Here is a 22173-nt window from a genome sequence, read left to right on the forward strand (position 1 = left end):
TTAGTGTAAAAAGGGGACTGCCCCCTCATCTGTTCATTTGAGGTACTGCTTGTTAAATTTGTTTGTTTTTAATAATATAGTCTTGTGGTTTCCAGTTTAAATCCAAGTCTCCAGTTTTCATTTGCGCGCCATATAAATTTAAGATTGGCACTCCCGGTGATCAGATACGGATTTGAGAGTCACTACCTTATATACCATCCCTTGCGGATGAGCCGAGTTATTAGATAACTCTCGGGGAAGTTGTCCTTAAGACATCCTTCCTAATTCTGTCAAAGAGATACCGTAACAGGACCCTCTCCTTCGGTGGCGGAACTCAACTCTTGCAACCACATCCCACAGTGGAGAGGTGTTTTTGGCTTGCCCCTCAGTCCCGACTGGTCCAGCTATGGAGAACACAAAGAGGGAGAGGTGGTCAGTCATCCATCCTCATAGAAAGAGGAGTACCGCTGTTGGAAAAAACCCTCTGTTGTTTTGATTTACTTTCGAAATAATGCAATTGCAGTGTGGACATAACTCAAGTTTTGTCAGAAAAACAGCCATTTTTCAACAAAACTCTAGTGTAGACTTACCTTCAGTCATGCGGCTTCAATCTCCCTTCCATTTTCTGATATTCCTGCATCACTGCTGTACCACTGATCTGCATGGAATGATCGGGGTACAGCACTTGTATGCAATGGCAAATATTTCATTTTACCTGATTACATTTCCTTTTCTGAACTGTTTACAGTACTAGCCACATCACATTTGAAACTTAAACTTCTATTGAAGTACATACATGTGTTTCTAAATGTCATCTTTCTCTTAGATTTAGAGTGATTATTTGAATTTCTCACATATATGAGAAATGTACAGCTCCAAATATAGTGAAATATATCCTACACTTCTGTATCCAACATGAAATCAAAAAATGAAACTTTTATACAATATAAACACTTTTATTTGCTCTCCAAAGATAATTGTACATAACATGTACAGAATGTAATTATAAACTGAATATTTAATTTAAAATCAGAAATTATAAAACACCATACATTTCTAATGTGAATCAGTTGCAGCTGGAAATCCATTCTAATTCACTTCTTTGAAAGTTTGCATTGTAGACAATATCTTATCATCCCTTCCACAAAGGAATTAAGTGAGATTTATTGAAAGTATAGGAAAAAGTTTACCCCCACCCAAATTATAAGATAGTAAATATGAATGATGTCAAAGTTTAACTACCCAAACCAGTGTTAATTACCCATCCCCAAATCATTATTAAACACAAAAATGAAATAAAAATTATTGTTTATTATCTGAAATGCTTGTAACTTAAGTTACTGGGTAGTACAGTATAAGAGTGCCTCCAAGTGGCATGTGTCTAAATTCCATTTGAAAAAAAATAAAATTCAAGATGCTTAAGGAATGAGTTTACATAAACAGTACAAAGAAATGCTATAAATGCTTTTTATCAGCTTATTTCTTTTGATATACTATTATAAATATTTATATGTATAGAATAACAGAACCCTCCACAGGTCATTGAAAACTCACATTGGATGTGCATTAATCATAAATTGGTCTTTAGCGACTACATCTGTTCGTGGTCATTGTTAGATTTATTTTAATGGCTAAATAACACTTCCTAATAAATGCTTATGATACTGCCCTATATTGGATAAAGGAAGTGTCTCTTACTTTGCAGCAGCTACTTTTTGTTCAGTCTACCTACACTGATGCTTTTATGGAACTTCCCTGTTAAGTGCGGTACCCCATTGTCCCAGCTGGTATACAAGGTAAGGGCAAAGTTCTCATCTCTGATCCACACTATGGATCTCTTATGCGTACTGTGGGTCTCTGTCATATATTTTGTATGTGAAGTTTCCATTGATGTCAATGGCGGTTCTTTGGAAGGAGTGAGTACAGAATACGTAATGGGGAGACTTTGCCCTAAGACTCAAGGTAAATTAACTAGAATGTATGACTGAAAGGGAAGATCTGTGGAATTGGTGAGCTGTGATCCTGTAGTACTGGAAAGAATCTAATAGACTGTACTCTAGTACTATGGTAGATAAGATGATAAACTTTGTTGGCACAGCCATACGGGGGAAGATTGCAGGAATTTTAAGAATTGCGTTATTTCAGATTCTTTTAGTTTTGGCTGTTATATAGATTATACTGCAGTTCCTCTTAACACAAACTGTAATAGATGTTTATATATTTTCAGGTTAATTGGCTCAATCTGATTATATCTTTTCTATCTCTAATGACCATGATATGTGGAATGTCCCTGGAAAGTGTACTTTGTCATAATTCTGCAGGCCTACTCACCAGTAGAGACCTACTCACCAATAGAGAAATTCACCCAAGCGTATGGGGCTTTGTATGAACTTTTTGATCCTGGCAGAATTTTACTCAAAGTTTGAGCTCCCATATGTTCTATGATCTATTTATTCATGTAGTCTATTTAAGGTAATCAATTTATTTTGACAGGGGAAAATAATTTAATGTCAAGAAGAAAATAACACTCAAAAACACGTACTTGAATTTAATACAAGAAATGATTGTCAGTTTATAACACCCATCAGCAGAAGAATGTATTAGTAATACATTAATATGGAGTTGTATGACCACAAACTTTACAGTTTATATATAGATACTGGGAAAGTAAGAAACTGATCCTTAATTTATGGTGAAATAGCATTGCACCTACACAAGCTTAACCTGGATTTAACTGGCTGCTTGTTGAGGCAGAAAAAACAGTTGGTTTAGATATGAAAGGCATAGCATAGAATAAATGTAGATGTTGCATTTTTAGTATAGCCCCACAGGTGTATATATAACAGAAATAATATAGATACTACCTCTATGAACAGTTTACTGTCTAACAGAACTTATCTTACCAGCTGTCTGCATATAGCAGGCTCCAGGTCTAAGTTTAGACACAAAACAAATGCCACATTCACACCTTGGGGGAAGAATGGACAAAAGTTATAATAATCATGTGGTTGTAAAATGTGTCCTGAGGCAACTTTTAAGTACATTTATAGTTCTGCTTTTCTGTCAAATTTTTACTTTCCATCTTGATATTATTATTGTAACTCTTCTGCTGGTAGCAGTGAGCAATGCCAGGTTCAGCAACTAGCAACATTCTCTTAACAATATAACCAAACTGGCTCAAGCTTCCAGCAGTAAACTGGGTGCTTTTAGAGGCAATTCTTCCCCTCTCACAAGCATTGAGTTGGAGATAGAAACAGTTTGTTTAATAATGGTAATCTAGTATCAACCTATATAACATAAACAAATAAAACACGTAAGCAACGTATCATCCCTGGAGTCCGCAGAGCAGTCTTTTGCTTAAAGATCTTTAGTCCAACCCCCAACTCATATAGTGTGCTTTCCCCTTACTTCAAACACCTCACTCACAGCTCTGTCCAGTCAGTGTAGACCCAGAGTTTGTAGGTACATGATCATGACATCTCCCCTCACTGAGCATGTGGCAATGCCACTTATGTGCTCCCAATGGCCATCTGCCGCCACTTCCTCCAGCCACACTACCAACTGCCTGTTGGCTGCCTGCTGGCTGCTCGCTGCTGCTCCCACCAGCTACCCTGCCAGCCGCTCCTGTCGGCTGCCCTGCCAGCCGCTCCTGCTGGCCCCTCACCAGTACTGACCTTGCAATTAATTTGGCTCTGGGCCAAACCTAGTGATTTCAGATCTCTGTGATTTCAGCTTCCCAGTGATTTCCCAGCATTCACTGGAATAACATTTTAAAATAGAGAGTCTCCTTATGAAGACTGTTTTACTTCTATCATTAGAGGAGGGGATAAACAGGTTGAACCAGTTTTACAGCTCACACCTGGAGGGCATGTAGCCTGCTGGGTCAGAGCTCTGCCCCTTCCCCCCCAGTTGACTTCAGAATGTGACGGTGGAAGCCTTGTCCATCAGAGATTCTTTCTCTCCTTTGAACTGAGTTAAATATAATCTGGCTTTTCTGCATTCCAAATAACTGCAAATATTATGGCCATATTTTACAATTCCTGCATTTAGGGTTAACATAGTTTGTGACCCCTGTGTCAGGGCTGATCCCCTCTCTTGTACTCCCAAGTGCAGAAGATGGGGGCCTGCAAGAAACCTGAAATCCTGTGCCTTTATAGGCTCTGCTTACAGAAACTCCTCAGTCACAAATGCACTAGCTCTGAGGAAAAACAAAACAAAAGCTGCCATCAAGTGATTTACCCTAAAGAAATGAGGGAACCTTGAACCCTTCCCAAAGGGGTACCCGAGGCTCTTTTGCCCCCCAAAAAGAGAAAAACAAGCAGCCGTCCATTATAAGTGACTGCTCAGTCTAGGCAGGCACACACACGCAGAGACTCCCTGTTACTTTCTGGGACACAAGAATCAAATCAACACTTTAAAGTGATTTTTATTAACAAAACAACCCTGAGATAATGAACAGGGGAGGAAAGGCATGGATTCACACAGAAGTTCAAACCAAACACCTAAAATAAAGAAAATACCCTGATCACAACTAGATATACTTTTCCCCTCATAATCCATGCTGATCTCTATTTCCAGGTCCAGTTTATTCCCATGTCCAATATTTCTTATAGGCATGGTAATTCTGATTACTGCATTTGCTCCCTCCCACCCTTAACTTAGAATACACACAAAGGAAGATCAGACTAGGTATCTATATCTAATTCAGATTTCAGCATGTATCCCATTGGTTCTTCTGGCCTCTTGCCAACACCCTTGCTAGCTACCTGCATTTAACTCCACAATCACCTTAGTCACCAAGTGCTGGCCAACTCTCCTCCAATCCATCACACCCCACAACAGCCAAATTAGTTACAATAGGCAAAACATCATTCTAACAATTGAATATCTAGCACACCTAAGCAACCTGAGTGAAGTGTATTTACATAACCATATCCAGGATTCCTTTCCCATTCCAGCTGTCTGCAATGGAAGCATTGATTCAAACTCTGCTTACATTAATATAATTATTTTGTAATTAGAGTAACAAGTAATTATAGGGAGTTTACATCCCAACTTGGGGTGAATTGGTTGTTGCATAGAAGCTCCCTTATGCCTATGGGAGCTGAAAACATTCACTTCTTCTCAAAAGCATCTTGCAGAGTAGGGTCCATAGAAAAGTGGTAGAAATAAATAACAAGAATCTTTGTAAGAGCCATGGAGGACAATGTTCTGTCTAACGGGCAAGAGGGGGGTAGGGATGCCTAGGAAGTATATGTATAAATAGAGAAGTTTGGGAAAGCAAATCTAAACATAATCTGGTGCCATCTCACAATACACAGCAGCTGCAACAGCAGGAAATTAGGACTAGATAGGCAATGGGCAAGGTGAGAGAGTTAGGGAATGAAAACTTGGTGAAGGGCACAGTTAAACAGCTTACTGAATAATGGGCAGAACAGAAAAAGATGGACTTTGAGCAAAATTTCAAAAAATGAGGAAGAATCAGAGATCTAGAAAAGGCAACAGACAGTTTCACATAACAGGTGTGGCCTCAGTGGGAGATCTTCAAACAGAAGAGAGGAGGAAGTGAGAACAAAGTTGGCAGAGTTCTGGAAGCAACTGAAGTGATAAGATTGTCAGGATAGACATAAGTGTGGTCATAGAGTTTAAAAAATGAGAAGAGGCATTTTCAAGTGGATGGTTGGTCAGCTGACCTTTTGCAGGACATAGCTGATGCAATCATCTGAGACTAAAGGTCACATCTACAACACCTGTAAACTAGCCCAGCCTTACTGAAAATAAATTTCCACTATATGATGATCTGGACATGAAGGAAAAAATGCCTTGAGAAAAACAGTGGGAAGAGATAGACTCCTATCTGAGAGTATATCCATCCTTTGTATCACAGAGTGAGATGTTTATCGAAAATTAAAGTGGAATATTTTTGAAAGAGCTTCTTGTTAACCTAATGGCAGCAAATCAATAGCATACATTAATAAGGGTATGTCTACACTACAGCATTATTTCGAAATAGCTTATTTTGAAATAACACATCCAGACACAAAATGCATTTCGAAATAGCTCATCCACACTGATAGGAAGCTGAATCGCATTTAAGGCCAGCTGGAGCTGGTTCTGGCAAGGCATCAGGTCATAGTTACCTTGTGTAGCTGCTGCCTGAGGCTATCTGAGACTGTGCTTAAAGGGACCCCCCTGGACAGCTGGTTCTAAGGTTTCCCTGCTTGCTTACCTACCTTGCTGAGGGACAGCAAAACATTTTTTTCTCTGCATACTCTGGTTGCCCTCACTCAGGATACCATAGCACTCTGCAGCATGGAGCCAGAGCTGCACCTGGGCACTCTGGTGCTTCTCCTGGATGTGTTGCTGAGACCCTGGCAGCATATTCTGCAGGCAGTAACAGTCTCCCTGGTGTGCCCCACTGGGGGTTTGTGCCTCATTCCTCCCTCACGTCCTTCCACTTACCCCTCCCTAACCCCCCTTCCTACAATAAAAGGCATATGTGTTCATTACAACAAAGCCTCTTTATTGAACAAAACTGGGGTGGGGGGAGAATGAAACTGAGGTGAGACTGGGGAAAGAAGTTGGGAGAGGGGAGGAGGGAGGATGGGAGAGGGGAGGGGGAAACCTGGGAGGAAGGAGCTGTCAGGGGGAGGCAAGGGGAGGAAGGGGGAGGAGAAGCTCAGGGCTGAGGGTTGGGGGTCTCGCCGGTCCAACTGTCTCCCAGCACCACATGTGCGGGGGCCTCAGCGTCCCTGGGGATGTGGGGAGGTTGGGGAGGAAGGGGAGGAAGAAGCAGGAGAGGGAGAAGGAGTGGGAGGAAGAGCGGTAGCTGGGGTGGCAGCAGGTGCTGGAGCAACAGTAGGCAGCAAGCTCTGCCCCATGGTTAATGACCACCTCGGGGGCACGGACCGTCCTGCCCCCCCCCGGATACATTTTTTGGCAACATCGACATGATGTTAAATCAACCTGGCAACAAGATTCCACACTTCATTTTTAAAAGAGCTACATATAGTATTTAACAAAACCATAAACTCAGAAAGATTAATTTGCAACAAAAAATTAAACCCATTATGTTCTGTGTTGGAAATGTTTTCCAAAATGATATCTAATTCTTGAATTAATGCCTTCGAAAGCATTTCTGAACAATTGCTTTGCTGATGAGATTACAGAGATATAAGTAGTTAATAGACAATTCTTTGAAATACACAGATTTAAAAGATGGAGGAATATATTGCTTGTTATATGCAGAGTCAGTGCAATCATCCCCAAATCTCTTGCCTTTTTTTCGTTTTTTGGATATCATATAGGGAGTAAAAGCGAGGATCTAATTAACCCAGTGCAGAGACAAGCTCCAGGTGGCAGAAAGGCAGATGTTAAAGCAAAAACCAGCCACAAGTTGTCCACTCTTGAAAACAAAATTGGCCTAAACTTCCCACAAAGTGTATTATGCTAGGGTAACAGTTAAGGGAACCCATGGCAGTGGGACCAGTGCCAGAGCCCCCAGCAGCTTGTGGCAGTGGAGCAGGAGCTAATGGCAGCCCATGGTGCTGGGACTGGAGCCCAGCAAGCAGTCCATTTGGGCCTGGGGGCCGGTGGAAATGGGGCCAGCAGTGTGGCACTCAGCCTGGCTAGAGACATGGATTTGTGGCAGCGGATCTGGCAGCTCAGCCAGAGCAGTTGTATTGGGGGCCAGAGGCAGAAGGTGACTGGGACAGAAACAAAGCCACCAGTGCTGAGGGGTCATGGGCAGGGGGGGCATTGGCAGAGAACTTTCACTAGTCCAGCAAGTTCCCTCATTTGGTACCTGCCAGGTTCTGAGGTTACTGGACCAGGGAAGTCCAACCCATAGCTCCCAGGATCAGAAGCATGTCCTCTCTCTGGCTCCTATATATAGGGGCAGCTAGAGGGCTCCTCATCCTCCAATATTGGCTCTGCAGCTCCCATTGGCTGGGAACTGTGGCTAGTGGGAGCAGAGGGGGCTATGCATGTACATGGGGCAGTGTGCAAATGTTCTTGAAGGCGATATACTGCTGCTTCCAGCAGCTGCTTGAGGTAAGCACCACCTGGAGCCTGCACAACTGAGCTCTCTCCCTCCACCATACGCCAACCCCCTGATCCAACCCTGATCCCCCTCTTACCCTCAAGTCCTCAACCCCAGACTGGAGCTCTCTTCTGCACCCCAACCTCATTCTCAGAGCCCTGCACCAGAACCCACTGCCTCAGGCTGGAGCTCCCTCCCATACTCTGAACTCATTTCTGGACTCAACCTGAAATCCATACCTCCAGTGCAAAGCCTGCAGTCTCTCTCACCTCCCAACCCCCTACCTCACCATGAAACCCCTTTCTGTACTCCAAAGTCCTCAGCTCCACTCTGCAACATGGATCCCCCTCCTGTACCTCTTACCCCCCTCATCCCTGGTCCCACCCCAGAGCCCACTCCCCCTCTCACATTCCAACCTACTGCCTCAGCCTTCCACACCCTGAACTCTTCATTTCTGGCCACACCCCAGAGCCTGCACCCCTAGCCCGAGCCTTCACCCTTTTCCACACCTCAACCCCACTGAGCTACTCCGTTGAAAATGAGTGAGTGAGGGTGGGGAGATGGAATGAGTAGGGGATGGGTCCTTGAAGGGGCAGAGAGAAACCAGGGCCTCAGAGGCGGGGTGGGGCAAAGGACAGGACAAGGTGCTTGGTTTTGTGTAAGCAGAAACGTATCAACCCTAGGTTTATTTTCCATGTTCACTCCATGATGGTGAGCAGAGAAACCAAATGCTAATTTTAACTACCACCACCCAACCTTTGGGAATGTGTTCCTATGATCCTTCATTCATAAGGAGCAGAAGCTCATTAATTGCTCCAAAGATTGTCTCCCCTCCTATCCAGTCCTCCTCTGGGTCTCTTCATAGAACTCCTAGAAACCTGATAGTTCTAGCTGCACAGCACCTACGTTGGTCAGATGGGTCAATATTTCCTCTGGGAAACACTAGGAGACCTGGCACAGAAGAAGTGGGCCAGAACTGAAGATCCCTTACCACACTCTCTGGTGCCAACAATATCCATGTTATGTCCAAAACTCCATCTGTTGCCTGAAGGGAGGCAAAATGAGAGGTATAGGCTGAGTTTCTTAGTTAGAAGCATGGGCTGCTGATGCAGGTTTTAGGGATTTAGACATAATCTTCCAGACTTGCTCCAATCCTGCCCGACTCATTTCTTGCCTGGGGAAAGGATGCCAAGGCAACCCCACCTGTTCTGGGCTGTGAGAGGGAAACTACATCGTAGAATAGGTTGAACAGCTCGATTAAATACTTTGGGCTCATCTACACTAAGTGGAAGATTGATGTTGCTGCAGTTGATCTTCTGGGGTTCAGTTTAGCTGTTCTAGTATAGACCTGCTAGATCAAACTCAGAGAGCGCCCCCATCGATGCCAGTAATCCTGCTCCTCATGAGGAGTAAGGGAAGCCAATGCTGTGTTGTTGACATGGAAATGTCACGCAATGTAAGATACATTGACTCCAGCTATGTGATTTACATAGCTGGAATTGCATATCTTACTTTGAACTTCCCATGTACTGTAGATCAGGCCTCTGTGACATTAATGTTCCCTCCATCTTTGGCTTTCTCAGTCTCACCTTCCTAAAACCTGAAGGGGAATCAGTTGCTGCAACCATCTCTGCAGGGGAAAAAAGAGCTGAGATGAAAACATCTCCAAAGGGTGAAGTAGACCTGGAACACAAATAGAAATTCAATAAGTCAAATTGTTAGTCAGAAATCTGAAATAAAAGCTTTAATTTTCCTCAGAAAACTCCTCAGAAATGAATAACCTCCTGTGCAAGCACTGCCAGTAAGTGCTGCCAGGGACACACAGATCTGATTCTTTTCTTCTTTTCTCTCCCTCTGTCCCCAAGCTGCGAGCAAGATGAAATACCCATTGTGATGGCTCTGTGGACCTTAGCAAAATAAAGAATTGGGATAGATCTATAGATTTCAATTTAGAATTTAAGTCCCAGTTAGAACTCATTGAATTTTTTCACTCAAAACTTTTCTTGATGAAAAAGGCTTATACAAACAAAAGATTCCTCTCACACATTTTCTGTGATTTTTTTTCTGATTTTTTTTTCACAAAAAATTGCATTTTCTCTCCACAAAAAATTACATTTTTTTCTTGTTTTCAAATCTGAAAATTACCTTTTGGAGGGGTTCTCCCTTTTTTCCTCTTTTTTTCCCTTCCTGCGCCCTCCTTTTATTCTTTTTTCTTTGCTTCTTTTTCATATATTTTTCAGTAAAGAATATTAGAGAGAAGTAAAATTAGGAAAGAACTGGTACAAGAAAAAAGCAAAAAATATGTTTTTATTTTTTAAATCAATTTTTTCATTTGTTTTAATTAAAATGTGTGTACATGGCATTTATAAATTACAGATGACCATTCAGCATACCATTTTTTACAACAGCTCCCTCTGAAGACTATGATAGAACTCCCACTGACATGACTGGGCTCAGGATTAGTCCCAGTGTCTAGCAGTGGTTGAGAATGTGGCCTTGACAGTTCAGTGATGAAAAAGATAAGAATAGCAATGATTCTATGGAGAACAAAGCTCCACTTCTATTTATCAACAAATGCTTTCAAAATATTCTATCATTAAATAATACATCAATAATATTATGGAAAGAAAAATAAAACAAGTGTCAAACTAAAATCTTTGATGTAAGAACTTGCACAGGATGATAAAAAACAAAGCCCAGTATAGCTGTCTCATAAAATATCATGGATATATTAAATAGTATTGTATAGATATTGTGTGCACAATACATCTAGCTAATTTATATAAGCCATTTATTATTTAAATAGTGACAATGAAGTATGACTAAGTCATAATCTTTAATAATATATAAAGTATTTACTTGCAACACTGTTGTCATTCAGAAATGTAAGGCAAAGGGGGACAATAACATTTGACACATTTGTCCAACTCACATTCAAATTGCTTTCATTGATTTCAGATCTATGATATTCTTATCTGGGAAATTATTTAAGTGTACCTACAACAACAAAATTAGAACTACCTTCCTTCAAACATGGATTATTGTCCAGATGTCCCAACTAAGTAGAAAGGATGGAAAGAAATATGATATTTTTACTTCATTAACACTATAATCTGTACCACTACTCTCATCAATTTTACATCAACAGAATGCCACTGATTTCTATGGATTGATTTCTGTTTACACCATTGTCGAGGAGAGGATAATTGGGTTAATTGGCTCTTACTCTTTCACAGATGTTGGGTATTACTCTGTTAGGAAACCATGTATGAGAAAATTTGATAATAAGGTTCTAAAGCACTGAGCACTTAGGCAGATCCACTATCATCCATCATTGAATTAGACAGCATTTTTAGGACCGACATTTCACCCAACATGTGATGGTTTCTCTGAGTCTCTGGAGATTACAGTTTTAAGGGTTTCTTTAGGCACACAGATTCATAAATACTTTGTAAGACTTTTTAAAATAATATTCTAAAAGTAAGATGTTCCTTTGCTAAGCCTTTCATGGATGGATGTTCCATTATAGAACAGAGAACTGGAATTGTCCATAGTTTTCCATGTTGCTTGTAGTTATTTATCTATAAATCACATCATAGTAGGTACTGTAAAACAATCTGTGATGGGATGTGTAACTGGATGGACTCAGAACAGCAGTGCCTCATTCTGGTTTCTCAGGGAATTAGCTCTTGCCAGCTTTGGGTGCCTTCCTCTGGTGATGTTTAATGTACAATTACTGGCCCTTTTAGTCTCCTCCATGGCAGAACTCTTGTCTCTCCCAGACTGCAGCACTCCTCCTTTGAGTACTGCTCTGTGGTGGTGCCCACTCTCTCAGTTCCTCCCATTCAGGGAATGGCTACCCATAATCCCCCCCATTTACCTCAGTGACCCACTGCTGTCCTTATTCTAGCCCCTTACCACAGGTGCCAAGTGCAGTCTGAATTGGCCTTGCATATCAACAGCAAAAAGGAAGGACCGAGTGCCTTTCTTTCTCTCTCCCCCCTTCCCCCCCCCCCCCCCAGCTGGTACTCTGCAGCCCTAGCACCCTCTCTGGCCCCTTAGTCAGGATGTGATTTTAGGGGTTAATCAATCTGGTTCCCTGCTGGATCTCTCTCAGCACTGCTCTGTCTGTGGTACCAGTCTGATAGACAACTTAGTTCATCTCACTTCAGGACTGAAGAGAAACTAACCTCTCTCTACTCAGCAGCCCTTCTTATAGGACCTTGCCTGGCCCTGATTAGCTGCCTTCAGCCTCCCTCTGATTAACTCCTGAAACAGCCCTCTCCTAGAGCTGTTTTTAACCCCATTTTATTCCAGTACAGGGCAAAGACTTCCTCACAGGTTGTCTGTCCCACACACGCATAGAAAGGATTAACCATAGCCTGTCACAGAAAGAGCAAGGGAAGTGAGTCCTCAGAGTGGCCCAAAGAGGTTCCATAAGGCAAAACCAATCAGGGAGAGGATACAAAGAGCATTCAGAACTCAGCAGTTTCACATTAAAGAAACTGCAGAGCCAGAGTGGGTCAATTACTACTGGGCAGTCAAGAAGCGAGGACTGTGTCCCCGGAGGGCTGAGAGTATGTCTACGCAGCGGGGCTATTTCGGGATACCGGAAATATCCTGGAATAGCTAACCTGCATCTTTTGAATACACCCACTATTTTGAGAGAGGTCTGAAAATAGCAGACGTGCTATTTTGGCATCCCTGTTAACCTCATTCTACAAGAGTTAAGGAATATCTTGAAATAGCTCGTTATTTCAAAATTTGGCACTGTGTAAATGCGCCAAATTTCAAAATACGCTTTCAAAACTCAATCAAAATAAGATATGCAATTTGCATAATGCAAATTGTGTATCTTATTTTGAGTTTAGGGTATTGTGTAGACTCATTCTGAGAGAACAGCAAACATCTTGGACAGAGCAGCTCCTGGCAAGCTCCTGGCAAGTATCAAGGGAGTGACAGGAAACTGGCTGGCCATTGGGACTGAGCAGCTGAGTGCCTTGAGGAGAGGGTATAGAAGGTACTGTAGCCATGAAAAAGTGGACCAGGGAAATATAGCAGCATTGAGAGAAGTTAAGGAGATCAAGAGGCTGCTATTTACAAGGTCCCATTCACCATGGGGGAAGTGGCTGCTCAGTAGGACTGTGATACACACATATAAATACACACATGCATACCAGATTGAGGAAATATGGAATAGTGACCAGAGCTTTCCCATCCATTAGGCCAGGTCAGCTACATATTCTTAATTAGTTTGAAGAAGTAAAACACAGACGTCTTTATCCCTTTCTCTAAAACAGATTCCTATGTGCTGTAACTTATTTGCAAGACTGCCAGTGAGCCAAATTTATAATGTATGAAGGTCATTCTGTCTGTCAGCAATGAGTGTCTCACATAGAAAAGTGTTTAAAAATTAAATTATATTTAAAAGAAAATATTTTAGCTCTACACAAAAAATATATAAATTTTTAAAAGTATTCTACTGGATGGCATGTTTACATTTGGATATTTGATTTTCAAAAAGAATTAAAAAATGAAGATATGATTTGTCTTGGAATGACCACTGAATTCTTCAAAATGCAAAGCAATACAGTGAGTAGAAATAAAAACACCTCCAATTTTTGAGTGGGAATGTTCAGGGTTTTCAAGGTGGCACTGTCATATAATACAAAAGAACTAATTTTTCCACACAGCTCAGACTCTATACTCAACAGAGCTGCTCTTTGCAACAAAGATTAGCGACTGAAGACTGAAGCCTCCAGTTTGGTTTGTTATTGAGTTTAACTAAGGAATGCAAAGTCACACAGATTATTCTTCATGTATTGTATTTTCTGCGGTTCACCTTGCTTCATGGTGACTCAGGTACCTGCCCTTCCTTATCCTTGGTCTCTTTCAGAGGAACTAGAACAGGTTTCTAGTAATCACCTGAAAGTGAGGCAGACCAACACAGTACGGGTAAAGTTATAAAAAGTGGAAGCATAGAACAGATTATGGTCTCCAGCAGTGCCAAATTTCTTATTGAACTCTCTTGCCTCAGCCCTTCTCCAAAGCCACACCCCCTCACTTCATTCCTCCTCTCTCTATTGCTTACCCTCCCTCACTCTTCCTCTCTTATTTTCACCAGGCTGGGAAGGGTCCCTTTTAGACCAGGTGCTTGGTTGAATACTGGACATCTGGCCACTCTACCTCCAGTATATCAGCATAAATAGGATGTTACTCAATTGAGTAGGAATATCCATTCACTCAACTGACTGTAATGGAGATCCTTCCAATTTACAATAGCATAACTGAGATCATCATGTATTCTGAATGTCCAGTGTAAAACCATCATGAAGAGAGATTTTTTAAAAATACTTGACATTTTTCTTAATAAATGAATGACTTACAGAGATAAGAGGTTGTCCAATTGCAGTATATTATTTGGGTTATTAGTGTTGCGTTTTCTGACAAGTTAGAAAAGTTAGAGATTTAATTAAGAGAGTTAATAAATTGCACAATGGAGAATTCCAGTTCAGACCATTCTGACAAAAGTTTTAAAGTGCACTATAAACAATGTTTTATTGACTTTAATATAGCAACTAAAGGTGATGGATTTATAAAATAGCCTTTGCATGAATGTCACATATATGACACAGGGAATATCTATGATTGTATTGATCATTCAGGCTAGATGGCTGTGTAAGAAATAAAATCCTACTCTTCTCGTTTTGATCCCTGCCTGCATATATATATACAACCTAACCCATTACAGTAAAACTCTAATAGTCCGGGCATCCAATAGTCTGGCACTCCTGATAGTCCGGCATCCAAATGGCAAGAGCCTAGTGAGTGAGCTTTGGCAAAAAATGAGTCACAAGGTAACAGCGGCAGCAGCTGAACTGAGCAAAAAGGGTAAAAAAGGCTTAAAAAACCTAAAACATTACAGTTTACTGTATATAGTATGTACAATAAAAAGGGTTAAGAACACTTTATATACAGTATTTAATGTATACAGTATATATATAACCAGTTTATAGTACCTCCTGATAGTCCGGCATATTTGATAATCCGGCACCACCTAGGTCCCATAGGTTCCAGATTATCGGAAGTCTACTGTACTATGTTGTTACTTTTTTCCTGTGCTACAGAAATGCTGCCAGCCTTGATGCCCACTTTGTCCATTTCTCCCATCCTATCTCCATGCAATCTCTCTGGCATGGAATGCACTTTCCACACTTGTACACCAAGCTATTTCTTTTTCCTCATTGAAGTTTTGGATTATGATTCACTTCTTTGTGATGCTCATAAGAAGTGAACCATCAGTTATTTTTACCTTCAGTAGGTAGGGCTTCCCACATACACAGCTGCTCAATAATATATAGAGGATTCAAAGTCTGGCTCAGAATGACCAAACCATATTACACATAAGAAAACACGAGATTTTCCCAAAAGTTTAATTTACTAAAATGCAGGGGCAGATTAACGATTGGGCAAAATAAGGCCATAGCTTTAGGCCTCCTGTTCAGACAGGAGGCAGGGCCAGGCCAGGTGAGGGAGGCAGAGTGAGGTTTCTCACATAGCCCTGATGGAGGCTGGAACACTCTTACCAGCATGAAAGACAAGGCAAAGTAGACCCTTGTGGCTTAGAAGGAGCTCTGTCTTGCTCCCTGACAGCAATGAAAGGGGAACATCAAGCAACAGGCAGCACTGGTAGGAATCAGGAGGGTGGAGGCTTCAGCCCCTTCTGCCCTTTGTAAATGGCACTGGGAAGGAGTAGCTCAGGCAGCCCCTTTCACCTGCCTGCCGCTTAGCACAGCAGCCTGCAGGAGAGCTCCAGGAGCTCAGCTGGCAGTTCACCCACCCAGAGTTGTAGCGAGGGTGTTATGCGCCCAGGGACAAAGGCAAAATTTGTGCACTCCTCCCCTCCCCGCTGCTGCTGCGTGGAGGGGCCCGGATCCTAGGAGGATGGTGGAAGCCTGCACTGGATCTTTCCCCACCCCCGTCCAGTTTGGAGCCGGGCCCCCATATGCACTAATCCATTGACAGAGATGGAGGAGGGTCAGGCTGGGGGTGGAGAGTCAGGGAGGAGGCTCCACCCACCAGCAGTGGACAGAGGAAGAGCAGGCGAGCCAAGGGATGACAGGGGGAGCTGAGAGGGACTAAATTGGCACCCCCCTAGTGTGTCATGCAGGGGCAACTGCCCCTCCACCCCCCTCACTATGACACTGCACCCACCTCCTCCTGTAGCAGAGATCCCCAGCTGACTCTTACTGCAGTGGCACACAGGAGCACACCACTTTACTTTCTCCTCTGGTTTCATTCCAAACACTGAAATCTAAATAAACCTGAAGTTATTTTTTTTCTGTCCCAACTCTCACTTCTTTCCCAAGTGGAAAATATTGGGTACACATGAAATGACTGTGATTTGAGAAGGGAATAACAACAAAGCCAATTCCTGTGAACAGTTACACTTTTGTACCTTATTGACTTCAGGACAGAGTCCACGAGAACAGTTTTTTTTTTTGTGCAAGAAAAAATTTAGGTCCTTTCTGCTTTTTCACACCTGCATAAGGAGACTTTTATCCACTTTGCTGTCCTGTGAACATTTTAAAGAGGGAAAGGGAGAGAAGCGTGGTCTGTCTGCCATCTGCTTGATCCTTCATTCTACACCAGCCTAGTAAACAAACACCATCCGACTCTGATGGTTCTTTTGAGTCTTTTTGTTAAGGGAGCAGAGAACACAAAAGTGGATAGCTCTGTTTTTTTTCTTACTCATTCAAAAGCTGAAAGTGCAGGACACTGAACTAGATGATCTCTAGAGGTCCCTTCCAGTCCTATGGTTCTAATTGCAGAAGAACTAATGAATACAGAGGAAATGCATTTAGGCAGTTGGCTGCAGACAGAACACTGTTATAGATCCCTCTGGCTCGTTAGCTTCCACATTAACCAAAAGCCACTTGGTGGTATCTAGAGTCCCTGCATGGGGCCCAGGGTCTTATTAAATGTCTGTGTCTGAAGTACCCAGATGATCTCCCAGTTAGATTTTATAAAACCAGCCTCCCCCACCTCTAACACTGCATTTTCACATCGAAAGCTAAAAATGAGACATGGCCCACTGAATTTGCCTATGAGTACCGGTTCTACAATTGACAAGTACTTCCACCCCATTCCCCGCTGTTTCAAATATCTTGGTTCTGTTATTTCCACTCCAACTCATCTGATAAAGTGGGTTTTGCCCATGAAATCTCATGATACCATATATCAGCAATACTCATTGTTTTCAATTATTTGGATTCATATCAGTCTCAGATATATATGGTCTGGTAGTACTTTACTTGGCTACCCCCTGAAGCTTCTAGATATATATGGGTATGTCTACACTGCAGCTGTTTTTCCAGAAAAAACAATATTTACATCCACACTGCTATTGCGTTCTTTTGACAGAAAGTCGAAAGAACAGAGAGGTTTTTCCGACAGCGGTGAATCTCTTTCTACAAGGAAGAATCCTTTTTCCGAAAAACCTTTTGCAGAAAAAGGCATGTGTGGATGCGGAAGTGGGTGGGTTTTTTTTAAAGAAGAGGACTTCAGGAAATAACACAGGTGCCCTGGTAGCCACTCCGTCCAAACTAATCAGAACTCCATAGTTTCTGTCTCCTGGCAGTTCTTAAAGCTGCAGGCACCTGGGATAAATCTTGTGGCAGGAATCTGGGCCTGGGAGCTGCACCTCACCATGTGGATCTGACTGCCACACAACTTTGGATTAATGGACAAGCCTCAAGCCCCACCGAGACTCCCCTGACCTTCACAGGGAGCACCATCAGGGCTCCCAGGACCCAGCCAGAGTCACCAAATGGCATGCACTCTCCTGTCCCTTCTCGAGCTGTGTGGGGAGGAGGAGACCCTGCAGGATCTCCTCCTGGCAAAGAAATGCTGACATTTATGGCCAGATGGCCGAGGTTCTGGCCAAGAGGGGACATCCCCCACTCCTGCACATTGGAACAGGTCTACAGCAAGGTAAATGGGCTCCGCCAGGGCTACACTAGGGCCAGGAACCATAGCTCTCGCTCTGGGGCAGAATCCCACTCCTGCCCCTACTTCCAGAAGCTCCACCAAATACTGGGGATGGTGAAGCCCTTTCCCCACCTGTGGTAGTGGACTTGGGGCTTGAGATGCCTATCGTCACCCGCCCAGAGCTCCCTGTCCAGGAGGAGGAGAAGGAGAAGGAGGAGGAGGAGGACATGGCCAGTATGGTCACCCTCACCCTGGAGCTGGTACCCCAGGCCCTGGAGATCTCCCAGGAATCCTCTGATGGTGAGGAGGGATCATCAGTTTCTCACACACACAGAGTGGGGGAGGCAGGCACAGAGAGGACGGGGTGCGATCGTTGCTCGGCCTTCTCAGCCTGGACATCATTCTGGAGTCCGTGCACATGGAATCACATGCAGTGCCAGTATGTACCACGTGGCCTCAGGAGGCAGCTCTGGAGCACCCCTGGGCTCCTGCTCACAGACTCAGGGGAGGCGTGAAACATGAGTGACCCTTGGGGGGATGCCCTCCCACCACCCACCAACCCTGGAAGCAGGCTGGGCACAAGGGTGCATGCACAACCCCACATAGACCAAGGAGTGCCGCATACAGCATACAGGCATGCCTGCCCACTCAAGGCACCACCCGCTCCCATGGACAGTTCTGCCAGTTGTCGGTTTGTGGGCCCCATAGAAAACCAGGCTGCTCCAGGCCCCTCTCCTACCAATGGGATCCCACTATGGTTGGACACTTCCCTTTCCTGCTTGTCCATGGGCTGCGGGGGGAGGGAAGGAAGAGGGGTTGGGAAGTGTGGTCCCCTGGGCACCTTGGGGCCCCTGTGAGGCAGGGCCCACTGTGCATGCTACACATGGCCTTGCTCCCAGGACCTCCCTGTCATGTGTCCTGTGTCATGAGGACTGTTGGTTACAGCTCACAGAGGAGGGCACAGCCTCAGGGACAGTATTTTCATGGATGACTGACCTCCTCTCCCTCTTTATTCTCCACAGCCGGACCAGCTGTCACAGAGGGACTATCAACACCATCGGAGGCAGCTGCCTGACCTCGGGGGAGCCGCAAATGCATAAGGGTCCAGGAGGACCTCATGAGGCAGCACATGGGCATCCTGCCTGACATGCAGGAAACCCTGATCCAGAAGGTCCGGGAGGATGCCGAGTGGGACCAGCTTGTGTGGCAGAGTGACAACATGTGTACCACCATAGAGGAAATGATGGCACACACGACTCCTGTCCCTGCTCCTGCCCCTCCTGCTATACCCATTCCCCCTCCCCTTCCCTCCCAAGTGTTGCCTATGCCCCTCCCCCTGCCATCCCTGATCCTGCTGTAGCCCCCCTCCTGCCCACTCCCAAGTTCTCCAAGGTCCCCAGAGCTGAGATGGCACTTTCAGCTGCACCACGCACTACTCCCAGCCCTGAGTCCTCCTCTTCCCGCCGATCCAGGTTCTCAATCCCCCTCCTCCCTAGTTTATTTTATTATAAAAATAAAAAAAGTGTTTTTTGTTCAAATCAAAACAGGTGTGTTTAATCAGAGTTCAGGGAAGGGGAGAAAGGAGGAGTTGTGGTGGGAAAGGAATCATGGAGCAAAGCACAGGCCCCTAGTGAGAAGGCCCTGGGGAAAGTTACTGGAATCGTTGAGAGAAACTCTCCTTCAGGGCCTCCTGGATGCGCACCTCCAACTGATGGGCCTGGCGGATGGCAGCTGTGCGTGGCTGCTTAAATGCCCTCCCTTACTGGCTGGCCTCTGCCCCCCACCCAGATAGGAAAGACACAACACTCGGAGACCATTTGGGGATGTTGTGCATCCCCACATCAAGGCGGGTCAGGAGACACCTGAATGTCACCTTCAGGTGGCCGAAGATGCATTCCACCTAAATGTGGGCCCAGATGAGGTGAACATTGAACTGGTCCCTGCTGGGGTCCAGGCGGCCAGTGTATGGCTTCATAAGCCACAACATGAGAGAGTAGACCGCTTCCCCCACAATGCACAATGGCATCTGCACATTCCCAACCCCAAAGTCACGCTGGGGGAAGAATGTGCCAGGCTCCAGCTTCTCGGAGAGGTTGGAGTTAAGGAAAATGCAGGTGTCGTGCCCTGCCCAACCACCCTCTTGAGCAGTGAAAATGTCAGTAAACTGTCCATGGTGGTCAACCAGGCCCTGCAGCACTATCGAGAAATAGTACTTCCTGTTGATATACTGTCTGGCTTGATGATGTAGTGCACAGTTTGGGATGTGGGCTCCATCAATTCCCCTCCCCCTCCCACGCCCCCGTGCAGTTGGGGAACCTCAAGGCGGCAAACCCTGGGACAATCGGGTACAGGTCTCCCAGGAGGATGACCCTGTGCAGCTGGATGGAGTTGATGGCTTGTAGAAGGAGACAAAGAAACACACAAAACAAAGAATGAGAGGAAGTGCCTGGGCCCTTGGAAGGTGCCTGTTCCCCTTCTCTCGCCCCTTCCCCAAACATCCCAGGAGCCACCCCCTATGGGGCCACTCCCCAAGCATCAGGGCTGTATGAGGGCAGAACAGCACAACCTCCTCGGGATGGTGCTTCCCCCTCACCACCAACTCAACCCCAGACTTCCCCACCCCCCTTTCCCTAGGGTCTCTCTTTCCAAGACTCCCCCCACCCCTGCAGCCCAAGAGTGCCTTACCTCCATGAGGAGGGCCCCAATGGTGGACTTTCCCATGCCAAACTGGTTGCACACAGACCAGCAGCTGCCTGGGGTGGCAAGCTTCCAGACAGCGATGGCGACCCGCTTCTCCAGGGGGATGGCAGGCCACAGGTGGGTGTTCCATCGTTAGAGGGCTGGGACGAGCCAGGCACAGAGCTCCATAAAGGTGGCATTCTGCATGCAGAAGTTTTGGAGCCACTGCTGGTCATCCCACTGCTCCATGACCAGCCGATCCCATCAGTTGGAACTGGTGTCCAGCCTCCAAAAGCATCTCTCCACTGTTGGATGTGGTTGCAAGGGCCTTGCTCCCACACACAGGGAGAGGGTCTCAATGAGCTCAGTGTTGAGCTCATGCAGGGCCAGGAAAACAGCCTGTACAAACTGCTGCAGAAACTACATCATGGCAGTGTGGGGGCATTGCATGCCCAGAGACAGCTCCAGCTCCATGGCTAGGAGTTTGCTGTAGCATCCAAAACATGGGCAACCAGAGCATGCACTGTGAAAGCTTTGCTGTCCCTCGGAGAGGTAGGCAAGCAGAAGCAGAGAAATAGCTGTCCAGGGGGTTTCCTTTAAGCATGCATCTCAGCTAGTCTTAGGCAACAGCACCCGGAAGCAACTGCTGACCTAATGCCCTGCCTGAACTAGTTCCGGGTGGTCTTATATGCGAGATAGCGTCCAATCAATGTGGACACTATCTTTCGAAAAAACACGTTGCTTTTTCATTGCACTTTTGCTGTGTAGACACTCTCTTTCAAAAAAAATTTTCTGGAAAAATTCTTCTGGAAAATCTTCTTAAAGAAGCTTGCAATGTAGACGTAACCTACAGAGAGAAAATACAATGAAAGCTTATCTATTTGGATGCACTGAGTTATCACTGAATTCAATGTCATATCAGTGCTTTGTCCCTCTTGAGCAGTGAGAATGAAATTATCAGGTCTTTGAACTCTGATGGCATCATTCATGATTTTGCGACAACTAAAATGGGAAAAAATGTTTGAGGGTAGTGAGATTAGAATAAGTGTGTCAAATATGTATGTACATAAATGTTTGATGACTTCATAATTTTTTGTAATATGTCATTCATACTTAGGCTCTTCCTTCCCATTAGCTTTAGGCCTCTCATAACCTTAATTTGGCTCTGCTGATATGATACTTTAAAACGGGGTTTATTAAAAGTTTGTACAAACTAAGATCCAAATACTGCAAATGCATAGTCATGAGTGGATCAATACATATGTGCAGAGTTTCAGTAAAGTCAATGGGACTCTATCCTCTGGGCACGAGGTCCACTAACGCAGGCCATCTAAAAGTTTAGAGACTTAAAACAAACAAAGAAGAGGAAGAAAACAAAAAACAAATGTTGATATGATAGTTCTATTTATCCAGTCCTTCCCTTCTTTTAACATTTGCATCATTACCTATAGTAAGTCTATGAAGGTGAAGAGTTCTATGAACAT

The sequence above is a fragment of the Pelodiscus sinensis genome, chromosome 7, assembly GCF_049634645.1.
Source record: "Pelodiscus sinensis isolate JC-2024 chromosome 7, ASM4963464v1, whole genome shotgun sequence".
In the NCBI taxonomy this organism is placed as follows: Eukaryota; Metazoa; Chordata; order Testudines; family Trionychidae; genus Pelodiscus; species Pelodiscus sinensis.